The 23787-nt window shown below is 48.1% G+C and overlaps 1 protein-coding gene across 2 annotated transcripts in view; it reads left to right on the forward strand.

Moving 5' to 3' along the window:
* Positions 1-251: 251 nt before the first annotated feature.
* TMEM74B (transmembrane protein 74B) overlaps positions 252-23787 on the forward strand; it is a 121341-nt gene continuing 97805 nt past the window's right edge. Inside the window, exon 1 of one of the 2 annotated variants that reach the window (XM_069650931.1) lies at positions 252-402. The gene's annotated coding sequence lies outside the window, so the exon portion shown is untranslated. The remainder of the gene's footprint in view (positions 403-23787) is intronic. The other variant, XM_069650932.1, reaches the window with a different exon arrangement.

The raw sequence follows: 23787 nt of genomic DNA on the forward strand, positions 1-23787 counted from the left end.
GCATCGTTTGCCCTATCGCTCACCCTGCCTCATGTATCCCTATCTGCGGGCTGCTTCTAATACACTCGCTGCTGCCCCACCCCACCCACCCATTCCACTGGGGTTCCTTCTCATCACCTCGACCCCTCCTCAACTGCCTGCATCCTGTCTCCTCTCTCCCCTGCCTCTGTCCTGTGTCCTATCTACTTCACCTGTCCCCCCCTTCCCACCTCTTCCTCGTTGCTGTCCACCTCTCCTCACCTCTCCCCGTCCCTCCGCTCCTCCTTCTCCTCTTTTTCCCTCCTCCTCCTCCCAGCTGTCGGACAACTCCGCCCCCCGCCCCCCACCCTCCGCTCTGGCTGGTGCAGCCTCCGCAGGGCTCAGATGAGGCTGGAATGCTGCTACTCGCCGCCCTGCTGCCAGGTAAGGGCATCTCTGTAGAAGGGCCTGTGCCCGCTGTTTGTGGGGGCAAAGGGGCACCCCGTCCCCATGATCCCGGTGGCAGTTCCGCGTGTGCTGCATACTTCCGACGACCCCTTCATTTGCGGCCCCTCTAGCGCAGGGCAGTGCACCGAGCTCCCTGGAGAGCCAGGAGCGCAGTGGCTCAGGCAGGCAGGCAGGCAGGGGGTCCCTGTTCTCCCCGCCCTGTTAGGGTGATGCAACCGGCATCCCTGGGCTGCCTGCGCTGCTGTATGTGGATGGCAGCAGGTGCTGCATGTCCGAGCCGGTGTGGGGGAGGGGTGGGTAGATGTAGGGCACTGCGTGTGCTCAGGTCCACACATGGGGGACTGGTGGCAAGGGGGTGCACCAGCCGCCAGGCAGGGACACGGTAGGCTGCGGACTACAGCCCCATGTGTATGTGTTACACGACGGTCTAGTGAACCTCCCTGCCTCCGATGTTTCTGTTTGCGAGAGAGAAGCACACTCACGCACCCGGGGAATGAATATGGCACTCAGTTGGCGTGAGTGTGTGGTTGTGCTTGTGTTTCCGGTTGCTCTGCCACTTCACTACAGCATGATGTAAACAGTGTCGGCCGGCTTGGGTCAGGCTGGCTTGCTGGTGGATGCCGTGCCTGTATGCGCAGAACACGCCGCCGGGAAGCGCTCTTTTTTTTCTCTCCTTGCGTATGTGTGCGAGGGCCACTGTGTGGATGCCTGGTGCCAGTAGGGCTGTGTTTGCTTGAGGGTATGCATGCATCTCAACTGTATACTTGTGTATCACCATACGTGTCTCTTGGTGCTGTATAGGAGAACTATACTTGTGTGTCCCTCTCTCTTGTCCTCAAGTCCGTGGTTGTGTGTGTATATATACCTGTGTATGCCTGTCTGTGTCTGCTTTGTGTGTTCGTGAGTATGTGTGGGTGCTTGGAGTGTTTTGGTTGACCCCGCATGCCTATCCCCCTGTCATTTCGCCCTAAAATCCACGGTCTGGTGGTGCTAACAGGACAGCTCCCTCGCCAGGCCCCTCGCCATGCACCGAGTGAGTTCAGCGATGCTGACAGGCCAGGACCTTCGCCATGCACTGAGTGAGTTCAGCGATCTGGCGGTGCTGACAGGACAGCTCCCTCGCCAGGCACTGAGTTCAGCGATCTGGCGGTGCTGACAGGACAGCTCCCTCGCCAGGCCCCTCGCCATGCACTGAGTGAGTTCAGCGATCTGGCGGTGCTGACAGGACAGCTCCCTCGCCATGCACTGAGTTGAGCGATGGTGTACCGGCACTAGATTCCGTGCGCTGGCTCGCCTCACAGTCTGTAGGGCGTGACGGATCTGTATTCGGGAGTTTATATAAACGGTGGACAGGGTAGCCGACTTATGAATTTGGGGGGGGGGGGCAAATACAGGAAGTGATATCACTGGCAGTTATAGGACCGCAAATTTGCATGTAGTCACCAACTTGGTGCAACAGCGCGTGGGGGGGGGGCTGTGGGGGGATGTGGAGGCGCGCGCAGCGCAGAACAGTGGAAACATTGGCTAGCATGTACTGCATATACTAAAGTCAAGTAAGAAGGAGATTCAAGCCTTTCAGTTGCATTCCAGTAGGCCATCACTGCCCCTACTCCACTCCTCTATAATCATCCAGGTTGTAGTAGCCCTCAAAAGGCAGAGCAACACAACTAGGATGGGAGAACGAAATGCCGTCCCATCCTGTGTGTGTGTGAAACGTCAGAGCAAAGACTATGCGTGTGCCTCCAACCTTGGAGCACAATCTCACTAATTTGGTGCAAATCTTGCAAGTGGGCTGCAGACCCCGGATCCCATGCTCACTTCTTCAGTGTGATACTCTGGCCAAGGCTCTTTGGGCAAGCATTCAGGATGGGTCTCACACCTTTAAACAGTGTGATATATTGAGTGGGCACCTCACTCCTTGGAGCATAGTATCATCACATGTTGCTGGTAATCAGTTTCACTCTTGGTCATCTCAGTGATCCCATGTATATTAATGGAGCCAGTTTCCCATCTGGGAAGACAATTATATTTCTGTTAAAACACTCTGAATTGTCACTCCAGTTTTCTCGATCTATAGATCCATACCATATTCATTCATTGTGTGTGCAGGGGTGATAACTTGTGTCTGAGAGAGCTCATTCTTTCATTCAGGAGACATAAAGGGGTAACAACACCCTGTATGTGGGATAAGGCTCATTTTGCCCCATGGCCCCTCCAGAAGGAGTGAGCAGGTTTTAAGACCCTGCTGATTCTGCTATCCGACAGGCTCGAGCCTTCTATCCCTTGCCCCATCACGGCTCCCAACATCCTGAGCGGCAGCTTATGGACAGCAGGCAGCTCTGGACATGCCTGTTGCCAATTGAATGTAGACAGATCTACTATTTAGACACTGGGAGAGAGCCATGAATCCACATTGGTGGTGAAGCAGCACTCAACATGCAGAACACAATGGTATAGTGTTGCAGTCCTGCTGCGAAATGACAATTCTGAGCATGTGAGCAGTAGGCTGGATCAGTGCTGCCCCATAAAAGGTGTAGAAGCGTCTGTGCGAAGTGGCAGTACTGTCCCAACGGTGAGAAGTGTAGTATTTTCACATTAACTATGCTTAAGAACCTTTGGTTATTGAAAAGTGCTGCTACATTCTGAGTAATTCCATCCCTTTAAATATATGCGCTCTTGTATAACCACGACAGTGTTGAGTTATTCTGATGATGACAGACTTGCTCAATAGTTCTGGTTCTGTATCATTAAATGTACTTCAGATCTTTAGAGTATCGGAAGGATAGCTCAGGGGCAACATGCTCGCCTTGGAAGCAAGACGACACAGAGCAACACACGTTCGATCCCTCGGTCTGCGCAACACAGGTTCGCTCCCTCAGTCCGCACAACACAGGTCCGCTCCCTAGGTCCGCGCAACACAGGTTCACTCCCTCAGTCCGTGCTTAGAAACCTCTGGGTAGTACACGCATTGTAAATAAACAATTAAAAAAAAAGAAATCTGTTGAGAAGTGCTGGGGCCTTGTCAATAAGAGTGTAGCAGCTCAACTGAGAAGAGCTGATGTTGTCCCATCAAAAGTATAGCAGCCCCACTAAGATGAACTAGCATTGCCCCAACAAAAGCATAGTATTATCGCTGAGAAGATTCAACAATTATAGAAGCCCTGTTACAGCAGTACTATCCCATCAAGAGTATAGTGAGCTAACTGAGGAGTACCAGCATTGCCCCATTTCAAATATGGCAGCTCTACTAGAAAGTGCTGGCTCATACGCCTCCGCTCCCCACCCATAGCATTCACCCTCACCACGTGCACACTCAGAGACATGCAAACAGTCTCATTTGGCCTCTCCCTGCCCCTGCCCCCTCCCTCGCTTTGCATCTGTACCTCCATTTCTAAAAATCGTTTTGGGTTGGGTGTACTTCTACATCTGTGCACCCCTCTTGGCAACAAGGGTGCACGGATGTACAAATACACCCAAACCAAAACCATTTTTAGAAATTGAGGGACAGACTTGTTTTGCATTTGTGCCTCCATTTCTAAAAATCGTTTTGGGTTGGGTGTACCTCTACATCTGTGAAGTATACCCAACCCAAAACCCAAAACGATTTTTAGAAATTGAGGGACAGATGAAAAGCAAGAGCCTCTTGCTTTGCATCTGTCCCACAATTTCTAAACATCGTTTTTCCCCGGCTTTTATCCGGGCGCCAGAGGGAGACACAGTATGGATGGAACAAAGAGCCATCCATACTGCGTCTCTTCTCTCCGGCCGGGGGGGGGGGTGGTTTGGCTCAGCCCTGACTTCATTCTGCCGGGGGGCCAGGCCCCAAAGCCCCCCTGTACTCGGCACCCCTGCCGGTGGACCCAGAGGCAAACACATAAAAAACAGATATAGATAAACCCATTAGATCCCACATCCCCATGTACTACACGAGACATTGGGTGAGTGTTGGCAATAAAAAAGGCAGTGTTTTTTTATTGCACATCATTATGTGATAATAACATAACAATCATAATCACCATAACATAATGTGTACTTTTGGGCACGAGGTCCTGAGGTTGCGTCCTCTGGCCCCTGCCGCATTCCTTGTCCCACGAAAATGCGGGCACTGTATGGGGGCTTGTCTTCCTTCTCTTTTTTCTCTCTCCCTTTTTCTTGGGTGGCAGGGTTTTGGGAAAAGAAAAAAAAAGCACTCTACGTAAGCAGTGTACTCGTTGATTGGGTCCCCGTGCAGGGTCACAAACTGGATTCTGCTTTCTGGGCTTTTTTCTGCCTGTGTGGGGGCTGTGTAGTCCAGCCCCCGGCCAGCTGGTGCCGACGGCATGTTACACCCCTGAGGTGCTTCTTTTGTTATTCCCTACCTGCTTCGTGCCTGCCTTGCCTTAGGTGCTTAGCACCTCTTTGGTGAAGCGGCCAAGGTGTTGTCTCCACCTTGCCCTTCCTCCTACCCGGCTCCAGAAATCCTAGCGACCGGGAGACAACAAGACAACAAGCCTGAGAGGAGAGGGAAAAGGGGGCATGGTACAACTGCGAGGGGTGCATGCCCCCTCTCCCTGTCCTGCCTGCCATGGGGCACAGGTTACTGGCCCCCGCCCTGGACTGCAGGGTTCCCCCTGCGCGGCGCTGGCTATAACGGGTGGATGTGTAGTCAGTATGGGTAGGTAGGACCCAGGAGGGAAAGCGGGGGATCCACGGGTCCGCAAATCGTTCCCTGCACCTGCTCCGAGTAGCAGTATTACCTGCTGAGAGCAGCAGTACTCCTCGCTGAGAGCAGTCATATTGTCAACTCACAGGAGAAGTGTTACACTCCGAGAGTAGTATTACTAATAGGACACATCTGCAGAGCCATAGATGTAGAGCAGCAGTACCACCAACAGACAGCATGATTGCCATCTACCTACAAGAGCAACACTAACCACCTGCAGCGGAAGTAATTCCAATGAACATATTATTTCTGACAGTAATACGACTACCCACTGACAACTAACAAACTGCTGAACGAGCGCTGCCATATCGCTCAGTGATAGCGGCAGCACTACCCACTGACACAGCTCTACCACCTAACCTGGGTCTTTGCATACAAGAGGACGGAAAACTGAAGTTCCTGGAACCAACATCACCATGCCCTTGAGCACCATTACCACGACCAAAGGGCACCCATAGCCTCAGCCCTTCCCCTAGGAACATCAACAGAGAGACAAACCCAGAAGCCCAGATGAAGGCTTTTCACCAAGGAGCTGAAATGCCTGTGGTTCTAGCATAAGACTTTGCTAATTCATCCACCTGAACTCCTTAGGGGGCGCGTCCCCCTGGCGTATTAGCTAGCCTAGAGCCATCAGACTAGCTTCTATCCTTCTTTTTACAAAGTGTATGAACACATCCCTGCATTGAATCAATAAAGGGGAATATGTATAGGGCCAATGTGTGGGCTTCCCGCACTGCTGTATTTGTATGTGTCAACACTGTTTTTCCTGCCTTCTGTTTTATATATAAAGGTTTAAATATGATGTAATATTTACCTCACAAACAGTACTAACACACCATTGATTCAAACATTGCACTGTGAGTAAGTACTGTTAAAAGCGTTACACTATCTATACTCTGCCCATTTACTGAAGCATGAATATGATAGTTGTAAGCCCAGCCAATGGACTGGACCTGCTAAATAAAAGCAGCTTTGTTTTGAGCATACAACTGATGTCTCAAGATATCTGCATGGACCAAATCCAGAGTAAAACGACCCTACTATGGGGTACGTAGATTACTTTTGGAGCACTAATACACAATGATAACGGATACAGCACAGTAGACACTTAAATTGTTATTAGTGTCAACAAATTGATATGTGGTTGGGGCCCCCCTTTTGTTTTCCGCAGTACCCACTGACAGCAGCAGCAGTACTCACCGACCAGTCTACCGCCGTACTACACACTGACATCAGTACTACCTACTAACAGCAGGGGCATTACCCGCTGAGAGTAGCAGTGCTACCCACCGGCCACTGGCGCAATAACCACTGACAGCAGCAGCACTACCCACCAACCAGTCTACCGCCGTACTATACACTGACATCAGTACTACCTACTGACAGCAGGTGCATCACCCACTGAGAGTAGCAGTGCTACCCACCGGCCACTGGCGCAATACCCACTGACAGCAGCAGCAGTACCCACCAACAAGTCTACCGCTGTGCTACACACTGACATGAGTACTACCTACTGACAGCAGGGGCATTACCCACTGAGAGTAGCAGTGCTAACCACGACCACTGCCGTAGTACCTACTGACACAGCAACAGCACTACTTACTTGAAATAGTGATATTAATCCCCAAGTGCAGTTTTGCCACCCACCAAATAGCAGCAGTACTCTCCAACAGAGGGACTACCCACACGCAGAAAACATTGACAACAGCATTATTACTCCACCTGCAGGAAAACTACTACCCACTGGAAGCAGCACTACGATGACAGGCAGCAGCCGTGCTACCCACCCAGAGCAGCAGGTCTAACCACCTGCAGCACCAGGAATACCCACTGTAAACAGCAAGACGACTCACTGACAGCAATGACACTGCCAAGTGACCATAGCAGTGCTCCTCAGTTCCACTAGTAGTGCTGCCCACCCAGGGAAGCAGCACTGCTCACCATCATAAGCAGTGCTGCCCACAGATAGCAGCAGTGATGTCCACTTGCAGTAGAGGGCCTACAGACATTCAGTAGGAGCACTGGCCACTGACAGCGGTGCTACCCGCCCACACACTGGAACACAAATAGCCCCTGCAATAACCATGCTACACACTATCAGCCACAGTAATACCTGCCCTCGGTGACATTACCCAGGGCCATCTTAAGCAATTTTGGGGCCTGGGGCATAGCATATATAGAACAAAATATGTTGTGGAATCCAGACTATCTGGTTGCACCCCCACATTGTGCTCTCACCCATAGCTCGGTATGCTGCCTCATAGTACTCCCTTCCAGTCCCTTTCCCTTCTTCACCTTTGCTGGAATCAGAGTAAAACACAAGCAGCATTCCAAGGGCAACATTGGCAGTCTGGGACGAGGGTACCTGTGTCCCAGTATAGGGACAGACACTTTTTTAACAATAGTACCCACGGAGAAGGATTACAGTCTGAAATAGTAATGCAGGACACAGATTAGTAGTCATAGGAAAAAGATGTACATACCACAGAGTAGACTCATATTAGCAGTCTCACAGAATGGAAAAGTTCTCAAGCACGGAAACAGGAGACCATCTGGAAGCAATGAGAAAGGTTCACATACCATAGAATAGATAGCAGACACAGATCAGAATCCATGAGGAAGGTACATTTATTTATTTATTGTTATTGTATTAATTGTACTGCACTTTTACATCAAGTAAATTGTGTTTCAAAGCGCCCACAGGGCAACAGGGAGAGAACAAGGGAATGCAAATCAAATATAACAATGAAATAATAGAGGCGGTCCTACTAGGCCAATTGAGCATTCCGAACGTGCAAGTGCAGAGGGAGAGAAGGGATGATGGAGTGAGGGGGTAAGGGCATGTTGTACCAAGAGGGAAGTTCTATGGAGTGAACAGCTGTAAGTGCCTAGGTGAAAGTGGTCAGCTAAGAATAAATATGTAAGTACAGGCCTAGGGTGGCACAGGCCAGTGTGTGCCAAGGCAAATGCTGGGAGCGGGCGGAGGCTGAAGGCGATTAGGTGTGGGAGGCTAGAACCCAAGGGTACACATAAGGGCCCTGGTCACCAATCTCAGCAACTGTGGGGTTTAACAGAGGATGGAGCAAGGGAAGTAGGAGGTGAAAAGGAAAGTCTTGAGGAGCTTCTGGAATTTGAGGAGATCCAGCTCAAGACGACGAGGAAGGGGGAGGCTGTTCCATTGGAGGGAGCCTGCTGAGGAAAGAGATCGGTCACCAACTCACTGTTTAGCAAAGCGCTTAACACATAGGGAGTTGTGCCGGAGGAGTGTAAAGATCTGGAGGCAGAGTATTTAGTAAGCAAGTTGTAGATAGCATTGTCCCCGGCCCCAGAAAGCCTTGTGGGTGATGCAGAGGGATCTGAATTTGATCCTTGCAGCTTCCTGGGGCCAGTGGTGAGTTTTTAGAGCTGGAGAGATGCAGTCCCTGGGCTCGAGGCCAAGGATACGTTTTGCAGCCCCGTTCTGGATGAGCTGGAGGGTTCGTAAAGAAGAAGAGGGTAGCCTATTGCAGTAGTCTAGCCTAGAGAGAACCAGAGCTCTAGACACATTGAGCTTCAGGGGGAAAGTGAGGAAAGGAAGAATTCCTTTGAGTAGGTAGAGTTGAAATTGGGCCTTCTTTGCAAAGTCCTGAATGTGAGGGATGAAGGAAAAAGAGGAGGTGAAGATGACTCCAAGGTTTCTTTCTTCAGAAGGAGAAGGGGGAGTGTCCAGAGAAGATGGCCAGCGTGAGGGGAAGAAAGTGGGAGCTGGAGTCACAATAGGAAGGATCTCAGTCTTGCTGGCGTAGAGGCAGAGATCATCGGAAGTACACCAGGACTGGATGGCAGATAAGCAGTCAGGAATGATGGAGGAAGTAAGGAGAGGGTCTGATGGAAGTTTGAAGAAGAATTGTGTGTCATCTGCATAACACTGGAAGTTAGGGGAGAAGATGGACATGAGGTGTGCAAGCGGAGCAAGATAGGTGTTAAAGAGCCAGGGAGAAAGGTTGGAACCCGGGGGGACATCGCAGATGGAGATAGAGGTGGGGGAGGAGAAAGAGCCCAGAATACCCTGGGACGGACAGTCATTGAGGAAGGAGGTCAGCCAGTCCAGTGCCTACCCCGAGATACCTAGGGTATTGTGGAGCATTTTTATGAGGATGGATTAATTGACCATATTAAATGCAGAGGAAATATCGAGTAGAATGAGAACAGCTGAAGAGTTGGAATCAAGAGATGTGAGCAGTTCCTTTCAGGAGAGGGCACACAATGGAGTGCTTGAGGGAGGACGGGAAAGATCCAGCAGCAAAAGAGTGGTCACAGAAATCAGCAAATACAGAGGCAAGAGAGCCAATATTGTCCTTAATGGTTCTGGAGGAGCAGGGGAAACCTGTTTGGAGGAGACCGTCATGGAGCGGACAACACTGGTGACCTTATTAGGTGTGATAGGAGAGAAGGAGGCGAAAAAGAGGGGTGGGACAAGGTGATGGGGAGAGGGACGCATGGTTGCGTATGATGTCCTTAGTTTCTGCAGTGAAGTGTGTGGCCAGTGTGTTGCAGAGGACCTGGAAGGGAAAGAGGTGAGGAGGAGACTGCACAAGGGTTGGCTAGTTGCCTGCAGATTGTTCAGTCGTGTTGTTGGATGCACCAGAGATGCAAGCATGGATGTGGGCCCTTTTCTTGGTGTGGGTGGAGAGTCTGTATTGCCTTTGGAGCAGGCGACAGGCCAGTTTGTCAGAGGGTGAGCTTGAGGTTTGACACTTCTGTTCCACAGCTCTGCACTTGCGTTTCAGGGCTGCGAGTTCGGAGTTGTACGAGGTGTTACCCTTGGAGGAATATTTTAGACGGATCCTCATGACTGAGGCAAGAATGTCAAGGGGGTTAGTAATTTGGTAATGGCAAGATGGAGGTTGCCGAGAGCAGAGTCAGAGGTAGAGTCTGTAGTGGGGAGAGGGGAGGTGAAGGTAGATGCAAAGTCAGAAACTGACACTCGTTTCATCAGACGGATGTTCATGAACGTGTTTGGCAGTGCTGGGGGAGTTACGGTGAGAGGGCTGAGAGGACCAAGGTGGGAGGATAGGAGAGAGTGGTCTGACCAGGAGAATGGGGTGATCAGTGGGGAGGAGAATAAAAGATCAGTGTGGATAAAGGCATCAAGAATGTGCCCAGCCAAGTGGGTAGGACCAGAAGGCAGAATGGAGAGGGAGAGCGAGGTGCAGAGGTCACGGAAGAGAGTGGATGCTGTGATTGAGGAGTCTGTTTGGATGTTGAAATCGGCCAGTAGAAGGACTTTAGAGGTGGTTGTGAGGCAAAAGGAGAAGAAATCGGTCCATTCTTAGAGGATCAGGGTGGTAGAGATGGGTGGCCTGTAGATAGTGGCAATGGTCAGCGAGGAGGTGGGAGAGATGGCCAGCTTGCAAACCAGGCTCTCGAAGGAAGAGTAAGGCTGGGTGGATTTCTGCCAGCACAGTTAATGCAAGGCTTGGAGATGATCTTATAGCCATCAGGGAGAAGGGAGTCAAAAGCAGTGACTGAGCTGGCATTGTACCAAGTCTCTGTAAGAATATCTTCAAGGAGGAGGCAGATGTCGGCACAGTGTTTGATGGCAGAATGATGGCTAGATGGAAGAGGTCTCCACCTTTGAAGGTTTTGCGAGGAGGGTTACAGGGGTTGGTACACCAGTCGGAGGGTGGGGCACTGAGTGTGGAAAAGGGAGTTGCAGGTGTGGGAAGGAAGTTAATGAGGGATGGCAGGCGCCGGTCAAAGAGGAGGAGGTTGGGTTGAGGACCCTCAACGAAGATAGTGCCAGTGTGATAGACATTACCTATATAGACATATAGACAATTCTGACAAACCTACCTCAAGCAATGCAGCTACCGAGACACTGCCCCTTAAAGGAGTGCTCCTCAATGTAAGATCGCTCGTTGCCCACGCCACTGACATCGCCGACTTAATCACCGAAAGTTATCTGGATTTCCTTGCGATCACGGAGACTTAGCTCCACAGTGCAGCAGGACCCTCACTCATGTTAGCCATCCGTGATGGCTATACCATAGCTGGACAAGTCCGCGATAGTGCCCGAGTAGGTGGCATTGCCATTATCTCTAAAACAGCTCTATGCCTACGACGTGCCCCACCTGTGTCAATCTTGTGAAGCTCTCTCTATCAAATTCCAGATAAACAATTCTCAATCATTTACCATTCATTTAATATATAGACCGCCTGGTCCACTTGGTACCTTCGAGGAGGATCTGCACAATATATTTACCAATAACCTCAAACCTTCCTCGCAAATACTCCTACTAGGAGATTTCAACCTAGGCTTCTTGGATTTAACGGAAAAAGGGCCATAGATATAGCCAATACAATGAAGGCACTAGATCTATCTCAAAAAGTGAATAAACCCACCCACCAAAAAGGGAGAATACTGGACTGGATAGCGGATTATAACTGTACAGCGAATATCCTGTCCATCCTGCCGCTCTCTTGGACAGACCACTCACTGGTGTCCTTCAACCTATCTACTACAAGACTCACCCCAATGGCTCGCTAGGTAGCGCCACCATGCCTAACTTGAAATAAAAAAAGCATTACGGCAGAAAAAACTATCCCTGCTATCCTTCCCACTCATAACTCATTGTCAGAAAATCTTGATCCTAGCATCCTAGTTCAAGAATTTAATAATATTATGCTCACTACCTTGGATAGAATTGCCCCTTTCAAACTTAGACCTAGTAAACCTAAGGACCATTTAAACAAATGGTTTACGCCACAACTTAAAGACCTTTGCACCCTAAAAAGAAAAAGTGAAACTAATTGGAGACTCTGCCCCACTAGTGAGAACAAAACGAAACTAACTTCACTCTCCTCTCACTATAAGAAGGAACTCTGCTTGGCAAAACGTAACTCCTACGATGAGCGTATTGCCAAATCCAATTCTAGTATGAAAGAACTCTTCTCCATACTGAAAGAACTTGAATCCCCAATAGCTACACCCGATATCTGTACCAAAGATAAATCCTGGTGTACAGACATTCAACATGCATTAGCCAATAAAATTGTTACGCTCCAAAATAAAATTCATCAGAAAAAAGAAGTGTTGAAACTTCAGCACTCACCCAACATTCCCGCACCCAATGCTTCACCAAAGGTTTATAATAATATCTTTAATTTTTCCAAAATGTCTACCCTGGAGATAGAAAAAATTATTCTGTCACTGAAGCCCTCTAATTGCAAAGGTGACATCTGCCCAGCACAATTAATTAAAGATGCCGCCAGAGATTTATCCCCATTCATCACCAAACTCATTAATATTGGATAAAGCTGCCTACATCCAAATTCAAAAACACCTTGAACAGCACAAACTCCTTGGTAACAGACAATCTGACGTCCGCCCATTACACGGAACGGAAAGAGCCTTAATTGATTTAAAGACCCAAATAGACGAGTGAGAGACAAAGGGAAGCCAGTACTTCTGCTCCTACTTGACCTCTGAGCCGCATTTGATCTGGTCAACCACAAAGTCCTCTGCCGACACCTTAATTCTGCGGCCCACTTCTCCCCAGAAGCCATCAATTGGATTAAATCCTTCCTGAGCGAGAGAACCATGAGAGTCTTCTCTCCCTCAGCAGCTGCAGACCCTACCTCTATCCTGTGTGGTGTCCCTCAAGGATCCTGTGTCTCTCCAACTCTCTACAATATCTTCACCAAACCCTTGTTTGATGATATGGACCTTCTGGGTATTACCTACACTAATTACGGAGATGATACCCAGATTCTCATCCTGCTTTCTGGGGATCACAACAGGGACACGGGGTTGGTGAACAAAGTATATCTTATCATCCAAGCATGGATGGCCACTCATGGCCTATGTTTGAACGATGATAAGACCGAGTTGATAATTCTGGGGTCTCAGGACAACATCAAAAAACTAGGTCAGGAATTCTCCTCATTCAATATTGACGGGAACTCCATTAAAGTATCCAAGGAGGTAAAAACCCTTGGCTTCTACTTGGACTCCACACTGTCGTTCGATAAACAGATCAAATCCCTGACATCCTCTACAGCCTACACGTGCAGGCTACTCAAAGCTGGCAAGCCTTTCCTCTCTGATGACAGTTGCTTGATCCTGGCCAGAGCTCTAATACTGTCTAGAATTGATTATTGTAATGCTCTTTACAGTGGTGCTAATAAAACAACTATCCATAAACTGCAAACCCTACAAAATAATGCCTTAAGAGCAGCCTTAGGCATAAACAAAAGAACCCATATTTCCCCCCTCAGACGCCATCATAAATGGTTATCCATAGCCAATAAAATACAGTTGAAGACGCTTTCATTGACCCACAAAGCTCTTAATAATGCTGCCCCTAGCTGCCTTACAGCTAAGCTTCAGAGAAGAATTGTTCACAGACTAACCAGAGCCGGCAATGCTAATTGCCTGACCATACCTAAATACAAGCTCACCACCATTGGTGGCAATAGCTTCCCTGTAAAGGCGGCTAAATACTGGAACTCTTTGCCCCAAGACCTGAGAGCTGACCAACCTTACTTATGTACTGAGGAGCGGGGTTTTACTGACGGGCCCATAGATCAGTGCGCACCCTCTAGTACCTGTAATACAAGATAGCTGCACAATGTGAGGACTGGGGGTGCAGGATTCACTTACTCCAACATGACTCAATAATGAGGACTCAGTAGTTGGGCAAAGGGAAGTCCGTTTAATGACAAGTACATCAAACAGGGAAACAAAAGGGAATCAGCATTGTTGCGATCACCTGTCTCGCTCCAACTTCCTCGAACTTCAGTTGAACAGCAATTCTTATAGGCAATATTCGTCATCATTGACGTCTAATTCTAAAAAACTCGACATGCAATATAATTGGTTAGGAAAGGTAACTTAAGTATAGGTGCTAAATCTGTATATGATAATAGAGCATGCAGATTGGATAATTCTTTTTGGGTGGGCGTCTACGCCCATCCCACTACATCATACGTGATAGACGTCATTACAAGTATGACGTCTCATTGGTTCTACGATATATAGGACCCTAGATAACTTGGTCCATTGTGATTGGGCAGGTTACACCCCTAGACATATATCCCCATTTTAATTAGCAGCATACAGAATGGACACCCACGTGCCTGGTGTCCCAGGTTTCACCCTGCCTCCCTTCCATCAATCAGTAACTTAGGGCTATGTGTCAATTAGTTGGCTGGGTATGGCCTCAAAGCTGTAGCCTCTTATCAGGAAAAGTTATGGCATCCTCGGGTCCTGGATGACATCAGGCGGTGGTACCTCTTCGCGCCTGGCTGGTCACGTGTTAGTTCACCATGAATCTGCTTCAGTTTCCAGCTTTTAGTGCATTTAATTCTGTTTCAGCCTCGCCACCTGCATGGGCCCCCCTTATCTTGACCTTCATGGCGCAGGCTGGTATGCTCTGCAGTTTGAGTCTTGTTAGCTGCCGCTCTCCTCCCTTCCTCTGGATGACCTCGATTTCCTAGGCATGAGCCGCTCTTTGTTGAGTTTCTATTCCGCTCCTTCTCCTGCCTCTGGCTGGGTTACGAAACTTGGCCTGTTAGGCCTCTGGCAGCCTGGGCCCATTTCTGCTTTACAAAATGGAGTTGCACTCGTATAACGTGCTTCTTGAGGTAGATATATAGTTGGTACGTGCCACTTCTAATATTCTACTAAGCATAGCAAGCAGTATTGTTTTCTTTAGCCTCTTGCGTTCCAAGCCTATTTACACACGTGTAACTGGTGGGTTGCTTCCATCTTGTCTCGTAGCAACATTTCCTTACATTTTAACATTGTCTCTTCTCTGTGTCAATTACATTTATTTTCGTAGTTACTCATACTGGCGTGCTTGTCTTCGATAGCTGCTTTTGTTCATTCATAGTCTGTTCAGGCCCTTGTGTCATTTCCACTGGCCTTCCATTAAGGCCCTTGGGGTCTCCTCGTGGACCGTATGTAGGTACTCCTCATTTCGTATAAGCGGCTGGTATGGCTGTCTGATAGGGTAACATGCTGCCCAAGGTTGTCTGGTTATGGGCGCTTCAACAGGTACGGATCTTCTAATGTACACTGGGCAGAGTTCCAGTGCAGCTCTCTGTTGGTTCATTTGCTCTTCATACGTCACACACCTTGGCAAGTACCTTCCTGGTACCTCGAAAGGAAGGGCAGGGGTGCAGGTCATGTCTGGGATCTTCTCTACACTTCCCCCTCTGGTCGGTTCATCGACCACTCCTGCTTCATTTTTTGTTTTTATGTCTTTTGATTCTTCAGTGTTTTGTTCATCTTCTTCAGGGTTAGTACATGATGGGGTGAACATGTGCATCTTCGGAGTCTATATTTTTATCACCCCCTTCAAACTCCCTGCTGTTTTCACATGTTCATCTTTGTTCCAGATCATTAGCTGGCATTGTCCATTTGGGCTGCAATAGATCCATTTACCTTCATATCTTCTTTGTTTCTTAGGATATGTGAACTTTGTTCCTTCTGGCACAAAATTGCTGGCCTTCACAAAGTCTCTTATTTCTTCATCAGTCAGGTCTCTAGACTTCCATCCTCGTTCAACATCGACCATTATTTTCATCCCTATAGCTTTCTTTGCAGTTTTCTGGCACTGTGTGATGATTATCTTGATAACACAGAATCCTAGCAGTACCATTGCTAGTAAGGCTCCCAGAAACTTGAATATGTCTGCCATCCATTGTGGGACCCATGAGAACAGAGCTCCAAACCAGCTGTCATCGCCCACTTCGTCAGTCTCATTGATCATCTGGTTTTTCAGGCTTGTCAGCATACTTATGGCCTCTGTTAGGGTTCCATTTTCTTCATGATGTGATGGTACAAATGTGCAACATGATTTTCCTATTTTAGCACAAACACCTCCATTTATCTCCGTGATCATGTCAAGCACATATCTGTTCTGGAGGGTCATCAGTCTGATTGCTCTTAGTTCTTCTTTGATCGCATTGAATCCTTTTATAGTGATATTGGTGGTCTGCAATAACTCCCATCTGGTTATCTGCAACCATTTAGCATTTACTCCAACTTGGATGTGGGGCAAGAGCAATGTTGTGAACACTGTTGAGGTGAGGCTGAATAGCCTGTGTTCGTAAGGGATTGCATGAAATGCATCTTCTGATTTGGCAGAAAAGTAGTTTTCTCTTTTCATCCTGGACACCAGTTCCGCAGATCTCCTTCTCCTTATATGAGCATCTGCTTTCGGGAAACTGTCCAAATTCAGGTCATTCTTGGGGATCACTAGTGCAGGAACATGGACGTTCACCAGTGTGCATATACCTCCCCAATTCTTCGGTAGTCTTATATATGCCTTGGATCCACACGCCCAGTAATGGTCCATGATAACTGTTGTACCTTGTGTCATTCCTGGGGCTTCAAAGATTCTTCTGCAGTTTACATTCTCTCCCATCTTCCTTGTGCCATTACTTCTGAAGCATCGTTTCGGGCTTTCCAGTGGTACTATTTGCAGGGGTCCTCCTCTATCTTCAACTCATGTTAGCAGTTTTACCAACCTTGGCCACAGAGGTTTGCATAACTTCTGCGACTTCTCTATTGCTTCTTTGCAAGCTCCAAGGACCATCCACGCTCGGCAGATTACTAATCTGTCTTCCCATCCATCTGGGGAGACCACTGACCCCCAGATCTGCATCTGGCCTCTGTTCTTCCAGATTTTAGCCTCTTCTGCAGTTTTTCCTTGAACGTTCCGTCTCTGGTCAATTTCCCATCTTATCCCTGATCCTTGGATGCCAGGGTTCTCGTACCTGATCACATGATTTCTGGTGTGCGCTCGGTTTCATTTTTTAATGTCCTGGATCTAGCCATCTTCATCCGGGTAATCCTTTTCGTTGGCCCATATCAACGAGGCGTCTTTTCCCATAAATTGTCCTCTTGTGTTACACATTGCTACATGTGACATACAGTGTGCTGTAGGGACATCAATTTCTACGGCCACGAAGATCTTGGATTTTCCCATGCTGTATGGTAGTAGAGCACAGACAAAGCATTCTCCTTCCGACTGTCTTTTTTCCTACTTCCTTCATGTGCTGGTACCATATGTTGTTTCTGAGATGGGCTGTGCTGTCCAGGTAATCGTTAAGTTAATTGTTATCTTCGTGCAGGCTTCTCTTGATTCTCAGCGTTCTTCTGTAGTTTGCTATGACTATGGCCCTCATAACGACCCTGGCGGAGAGGGGTTTACGCCAGCGTAATGCATGGCGCACCTCTCCGCCAGATTACGACTTTCCGTAGCGCGTGGTGATTTTTACGCCCGGATTTTCCGGGCGGAAAAATCCATGGCGCTACGGGACCTCTTGTTAATTACGCCACCGTAATCTACGGTGGCGTAATTAACGCCTTCCCCACTCCCATTATACCCTATGGGGCAAAAATGGGAATGGGGAAGGGTAAATGGGGATTGGGGACTAACCGCCCCGCCAAGGTCGGAATGGGGCGGTAAGTCCGCCAACCCCCATGGCGGAGTTGGCAGCTCTGCGCCATGGTCCATGGTGCAAATTGCACCATGGACCTCCGCCAGGGTCGTAATGAGGGCCTATGTCTCTAAATGCATCTGTGCTGCTTTTCCTCTCTGGGTGTCTCAGTAGAGCAGGCTGCCTCGACTGCATCGCTGTTGTAGGAGAAGGTGTTGTGTTTCCTTTCCTGCCCTTTTGTATTTTGTCATAGACTTCATCTAACCGACATTCGCTCCCAGACCTCCCAACGCGTGGCTGTGTTGTAGGCCTGCGCCTTGTTCCTTGCGTTGGAGCAGGTGTGCTTGCTGTTATAGTTTCTATAGTCCTGTTTTTCAGCCCCTCGTGCAGTTTCTTTGCTCGGACTATGAATGGGAACAAATAATCTATTACCATTTGTGTCTTCTCTGTGAATTCTTTCGTGGCCACTTCTGTTCTTTTGAGGGATTTTGCTATTCCCTCTGTCTTTGGTATTTCACTTGGCTTCTCTTGATCATGCCCACTGTTCTCTGGAATTAAATGTTCGGCAGGCAGTCTCTCCTTCTCTGCTGCCTTCGTTGGAGGCCCTGTAGCCATTGACACTTGCCCTTATCTGTTTGCATTCTGTGTGTGGGTGCGTGCCGTGGTCAGTGCTTCATTATCACTCATTCCGTGCTGACCCTGTCTCCAGCTTTTCTCTCCATTCATCACCTCAAGTGTGTATGTATCACTGCTAATTACATTTAGTTTTAATTTGTTTGTTTTATCATCAGCCTTTCTGGGAACTGGAATCACTATATAGGGTCTGGGTGCTTTCGTGGGACCCAGGCGTTCATTATCCAGTGGGCGTACTGATAGTGGGACACTTCGTGCACCAATAAAAAATGCAGTTCTGATAGTTAAGGACAAAAACACAATGATAATTACTATGCAAATACACATTATGGTTTTGAGTGACAACTGGCAGCATTTTCTCCCAGGGAAGCAGGGGGTGTCCCTCTGCTGGAGGTAGAACTAAGTTACTGTTCTGTGCCCTATTTCGACAAAGTCCATCGTCAATTATTAATTATTTTCTTGCTCCGATCTCGTATTTCAAAAGTTTATTATTACTAAAGTGTTGAGTGCTTTTCAAGTGTCCCCCCTCTTGTGGGTGATGACGATAGTCTCTGGGCATGCAGCACGGTTCTGTTTGCTAGACTATGGAAAAAGGTTAGGCTAGCAACTTTGGTATATCACATTCATTTATGCATATCTATAGTATGTGAAGTCCCAGTGCACCCCTCAAATTTGCTTTGGTCCTGAGGACATTGTGGAACCTGTTCAATGCGAAGGACTGAAAGGATGGAACCGCAAAAAATCACACAAAAATAGAATGCTGTAAAAATAAAACATAAAATAAAAATAAAAGTAAACATGGAAAAAATAAGAAAGAAATCTGAAAAATAGAACAACCAGAAGAAAAATAAGATGGTGTAGTTCTCGATTCTGCTCTCCACGATCTGTTCTGCGGCGGAAAGCTGAAAAACTGTGTCTCAGTCTCTTTGATCTGTCCACGGCAGAAAGCTGAAGAACTGTGTCTCAGTCTCTTTGATCTGCCCACGGCGGAAAGCTTTATTGGGATCTCTTCTTCATAAGGCTCTCCTCAGCAGTTGATGAACATAATTAGTTCTCAATTGCGCTATGAGGCCTTGCAGGAGCATGTTTAGTTGTGCGTTCTTTACTGGGTCTCTGAGGAATGCGAGCACATCAACATTGTTGGGTCTCCCCACTAGCCTAGGAAAGTCCTCAATGATGTGAAAGAAGACATGGTATGCATATCTACTGTCTTCTGGGGATAGGGACATTTGCCTTGTTTTTCCGAGTCCCGATCGCATGCCCTTCTTTTGATTCGAACAGTCTTTGCACTGGCCTGCTGCGTGGATTGCCACTAGATTGTGTAGTTTGGTCCACAGTTGGCTTAAACGTTCGATATGTCTTGGGTCCCTGATGAATGTATGGGTACCAGTTGTTCTTCCAACGAGTCCTGGGCAACTTTCAATTATGCGGAAGAACAATGCGAAGGTGAGTTCTTCAACGTCTGTTTGCGGTGGAAGCATTTGTGTCCTTCTTACTATGCTCTGCTCTGGTAACTCAGCAAAGACCTCTGCGATGACGGTTAGCAGCCGCCTGATTACTTTTTTGTTAGCTGGATCTTGAATAAAGTCTGCGACACTGGCTTCTCTCCCTATGAGTGATGGGTATGATAACACCACAAGTTGGAAATAGGTTAGCACATCCCACTTGAGACTTCTGCTGGAATGTACCATAAGTTCAGTGAACAAAGTCTTGATACAGATTGCTTCAGGATACTGTGTCACACTCTCAGTTATTTGCAGTCTATCAGAGTCTTGATTCTTTGTGCTACTTGGGCATGACGTGCTTTCAAAAGTTTGTTTTATCATTGTTGTTGTGGCTTTGGATGTGCTTCTCTTAACCCTGCAACTGGGATGTACAGAGTGTTCGTTATGTCCTTATCCCCCTTTGCTTGGGGAACCTGTCCAGTTTTATGCCACAACTTGCATCTGGGTTCTTTGTCTTGGTTTTCCTGCTCATCCGTCCTTCTTCCTCGCCATAGATCTTGTCTGCACGTGCTGAGGTTCTTTCTGTGGTTTCTTTGCAGTTGGATGCAGCAGGGGGACGCTCTCCTATATAGGGTTTAATGTCATTTATGAAGATCCATGCCCTTCTGCCCTGGAGCTTGACGGTGGAAGGGGTGCAGTCCTCTACGATGAAAGGGCCATTAAATCTTGGCTCATCCCACCTTTTCCTTGTGTGGTTTCTCACCAATACTGCATCACCAGGGAAGACGAGGGGCGCATGTAGACCTTGTGAGGTGTCTGCTTCAGCACTTCCTGATGTGTTTCGTGCTGTGCTGTCCCCTTTTCGCCGTTGCTGCAGCTGGCCTGAAATGACAGAGACGCTGGATGTCATACAGTTTAGGTAGTCCTTCATCTCTGTTCCCAAAACCTCCCTAGTCGGCTGGGCATCATATCTAGCTCTATCTCGCAGGTTAAGAGGGGTCCTCATCCTTCTGCCTGTAACTATCTCGTGCAGCATGAGATGATGGTCGGTTCCGAAGTGCATACAATGCCAGTGGTAGACAGTGCAACCATCCCTTTTTTAATGTGAGCTTCATCTTGGCTATCCTTTCCTTCAACAGGCCGTTGAGTCGCTCACATATGCCATTTCCCTCTGGGTGATACGCCGACGAGAACTTGTGCTTTATACCAAGCAACAAGCTGATCTGCTCGAAAACTGTATTAACAAAGTGAGCCCCATTGTCTGATCTCATTACCTCGCACACCCCGCATCTAGGGAATACTTCCCTCAACAGAAACTTGGCAGCACAGGTAGCGTCGGGGTGTGTACAGGAACCTGCTTCTATCCATCTAGAGAATGGACACACCACCACAATTAGATACCTGTACCCATTGCATACTTGAATCATATCGACATAATTGATATGTAAGTGCTGGAACGGCCCATTTGGTCTGGGAATGATTCCTCTCACTACTTTTAATGTGTGCCCAACGGTGAATTGCTGGCAGATTATGCAGTTGACCATGTAAAATGCAACATGCTCCGCTAAATTCGGTGTGAACCAGTCTTCTGCGAGCGTTGCAGCCAGGTTTTCTTTTGACATGTAAATAGGGTAGTGCAGTTGCTCTAACGCTACTTTTAGAACGGCAACAGGCATTACTGGTTTACCAGTGCTGTCTTGCCTCCACAACCCGTCAGAGGTGTTTGAAGAACACCCTTGACGCTTCCACAAATTTTTCTCCTCCTGAGGTGCCTCCCCCTGGAGCTCCATTAGCTGAGTCTGCCCCATATTGCTATAGGCTTCTGGTGTGGCTCGCGCTACCATCATCCGCTCATGGATACGTGCCACCTCAACATCCATGATTGTTTCATTCTTGGATGCCATGCTCTTGGCTTCCGTGTCTGCTTCACGATTTCCACGTGACACGAAATCCGTCCCCTTGGTATGAGCAGCGCATTTCACGACCGCTATGCCCACTGGAAGCTGTAGTGCTTTTATCAGCCTGTCCAATAAGGCTGCGTGCTGCACTGGCGTGCCGTCTGCTCATAGGTAGCCCCTCCTTTTCCAGCGTGCTAGTCCTGCGTGCACTGTGGACGTCACATAGGCGGAGTCACTGTACACCGTTACTTCCTGGTCTGCATGATTCTCGATGGCGAGTATCAATGCCAATAGTTCTGCACCCTGTGCCGAATAATGAGATGTTATTCGTGCACTAACGAGTACTTGAAACTCTCCATTCGCTAGCTGTTTTACCACGGCTACGCCTGTATACCTTTGTCCGTCTTCTTGGTCGATTCTCGAAGACCCGTCAATAAAGACGATCTCTCCACTCGCCAGGGCATTCTCCTTTACCCTGGGGAGCTCATCATAGAATTCCTCATAGTTCGCGCAGTTGTGTATAGGTTCTCCCTCTGTGACTGGCTCAGCTATGAACGTAGCAGGGTTTACAGTTTTACATCGCACTATTTTGATCGATGGATTAGAAATAATCACCTCATAGGCGGATGCTCTCTGAGATGTAAGTGTGACCTTTGGCTTCTCTAGTATGGCGAACAGCGAGTGCTCAACATACAATGTCATGGAGCACCCCATCACAATGGATGACGCCTTTTCAATAGCGAAAGCGGCAGCAGTTAGATTTTGTTTGCATGGGAAGTGGCCCTTCATGACCGGGTCCAGACTCCCGCTGTAATGTGCTAGGGGTTTGTACCCCAGCAAGGTTCGCTGCGCGAGCACTGCCGTCATAAAATTGCCATCGGTATGTGAGAACAGGTAGAATTCCTCTGCATAATTAGGAATCCCGAGAACTGGGGCCTTACAAATTGCTCCCTTGAGTTTTGCAAACCCCTTTTCCATTGCCTCGGTCCATTCAATATCTTCACTTGTTACCAGGGCCTTCTTTAGGGCCTGAAGCAAGGGCTTGGTATACAAGCTGTAGTCGAAGACCCATGCTCTGACATAATTGCACAGGCCTAAGAAGCTTTGCATTTGTTTTACATGAGCGGCTTGGCCGTGTTCATGATAGTTTCAGCCCTTTCTGGGGTTACCTTTTTTCCGTCATGAGAGATTAGTTGCCCTATGTACAACACTTCCTGTTGACAGTACTGCAACTTTTCCTTATCAACTTTGTATCCCTTCTCAGCCAGTATGGTCAATAGCTGGACAGAGTCGCACCTGCATTGCTCTTCAGTGGGGCTGCAGATCAGAATGTCATCTACATACTGCAAAACAACACTGTCCACCACAATATTGCTTAGGTCCATTTGCAGGACTCTGTTGAAAATAGACATGGACTCGCAATACCCCTGTGGCAACCTCATGCTTTTCAGACGGGTATGTTACATAGTATTGTGGATGTATTAGGGACTAGAGGGAACTCGGCTTCGACTATATCATTTAATGTTCTTAAATCTTGGATTAAACGCCAAGACCCTCCCTTTGATTTTTTGACAGGGTAATCACTGTGTTGCAAGGTGATTCTGACGTCACTAAGATGCCCTGCTGCATCATGGCGGAGATTGTCTTCGCGATCCCTTCATCTGCCTCTCTGGACATGGGATATTGTTGCGCTCGTGGTAAAATTGCTCCTGGTTTCAGTTTAATTTTCACTTCACCTGCCCCCTTCAGGAGACCTGCATCATAGGGCCCTGTAGTCCATACTGCGGCGGGCACTTGGGCCATGTCGTCATCAAAGTATTCTGGACGTACCAGCGCCAACATTATTCTCTGTGGCACCTCCCGTTTGATCATTGTGACCCAAAATATGAGACCTACTACCACTCTTGTCTCTTCTAGGTCAGGGTGCTCTTCGAACAGAACGGCATCGGTGACGACATTCACTCGATACCCTTCTTCGATGGCGATAATCGCACACCATTGTCTGCCTTCGTCATCATATCCTTCGACCAATACCACTTTCCCTCGCACTGCGGCAGATTGTATCATTAAGAGAAATACTTGTCCCTCCTCTTCATGCATGGGTATTCTTGGTCTGAACAGAAACTCATCAGGGGTTCTCATAGTTTTGTCTGCGAGGCCTGGCAGTCCCGCCATAAGCACCTGCATGCCATATGCAAAGACTTCTGGTTCTAACGGTATAGCTCTCATGGATATACGTCCCGAGTATGCT

This window comes from Ambystoma mexicanum, chromosome 3p (genome assembly GCF_040938575.1).
Source record: "Ambystoma mexicanum isolate Mex_15411 chromosome 3p, UKY_AmexF1_1, whole genome shotgun sequence".
NCBI classification, from domain to species: Eukaryota; Metazoa; Chordata; class Amphibia; order Caudata; family Ambystomatidae; genus Ambystoma; species Ambystoma mexicanum.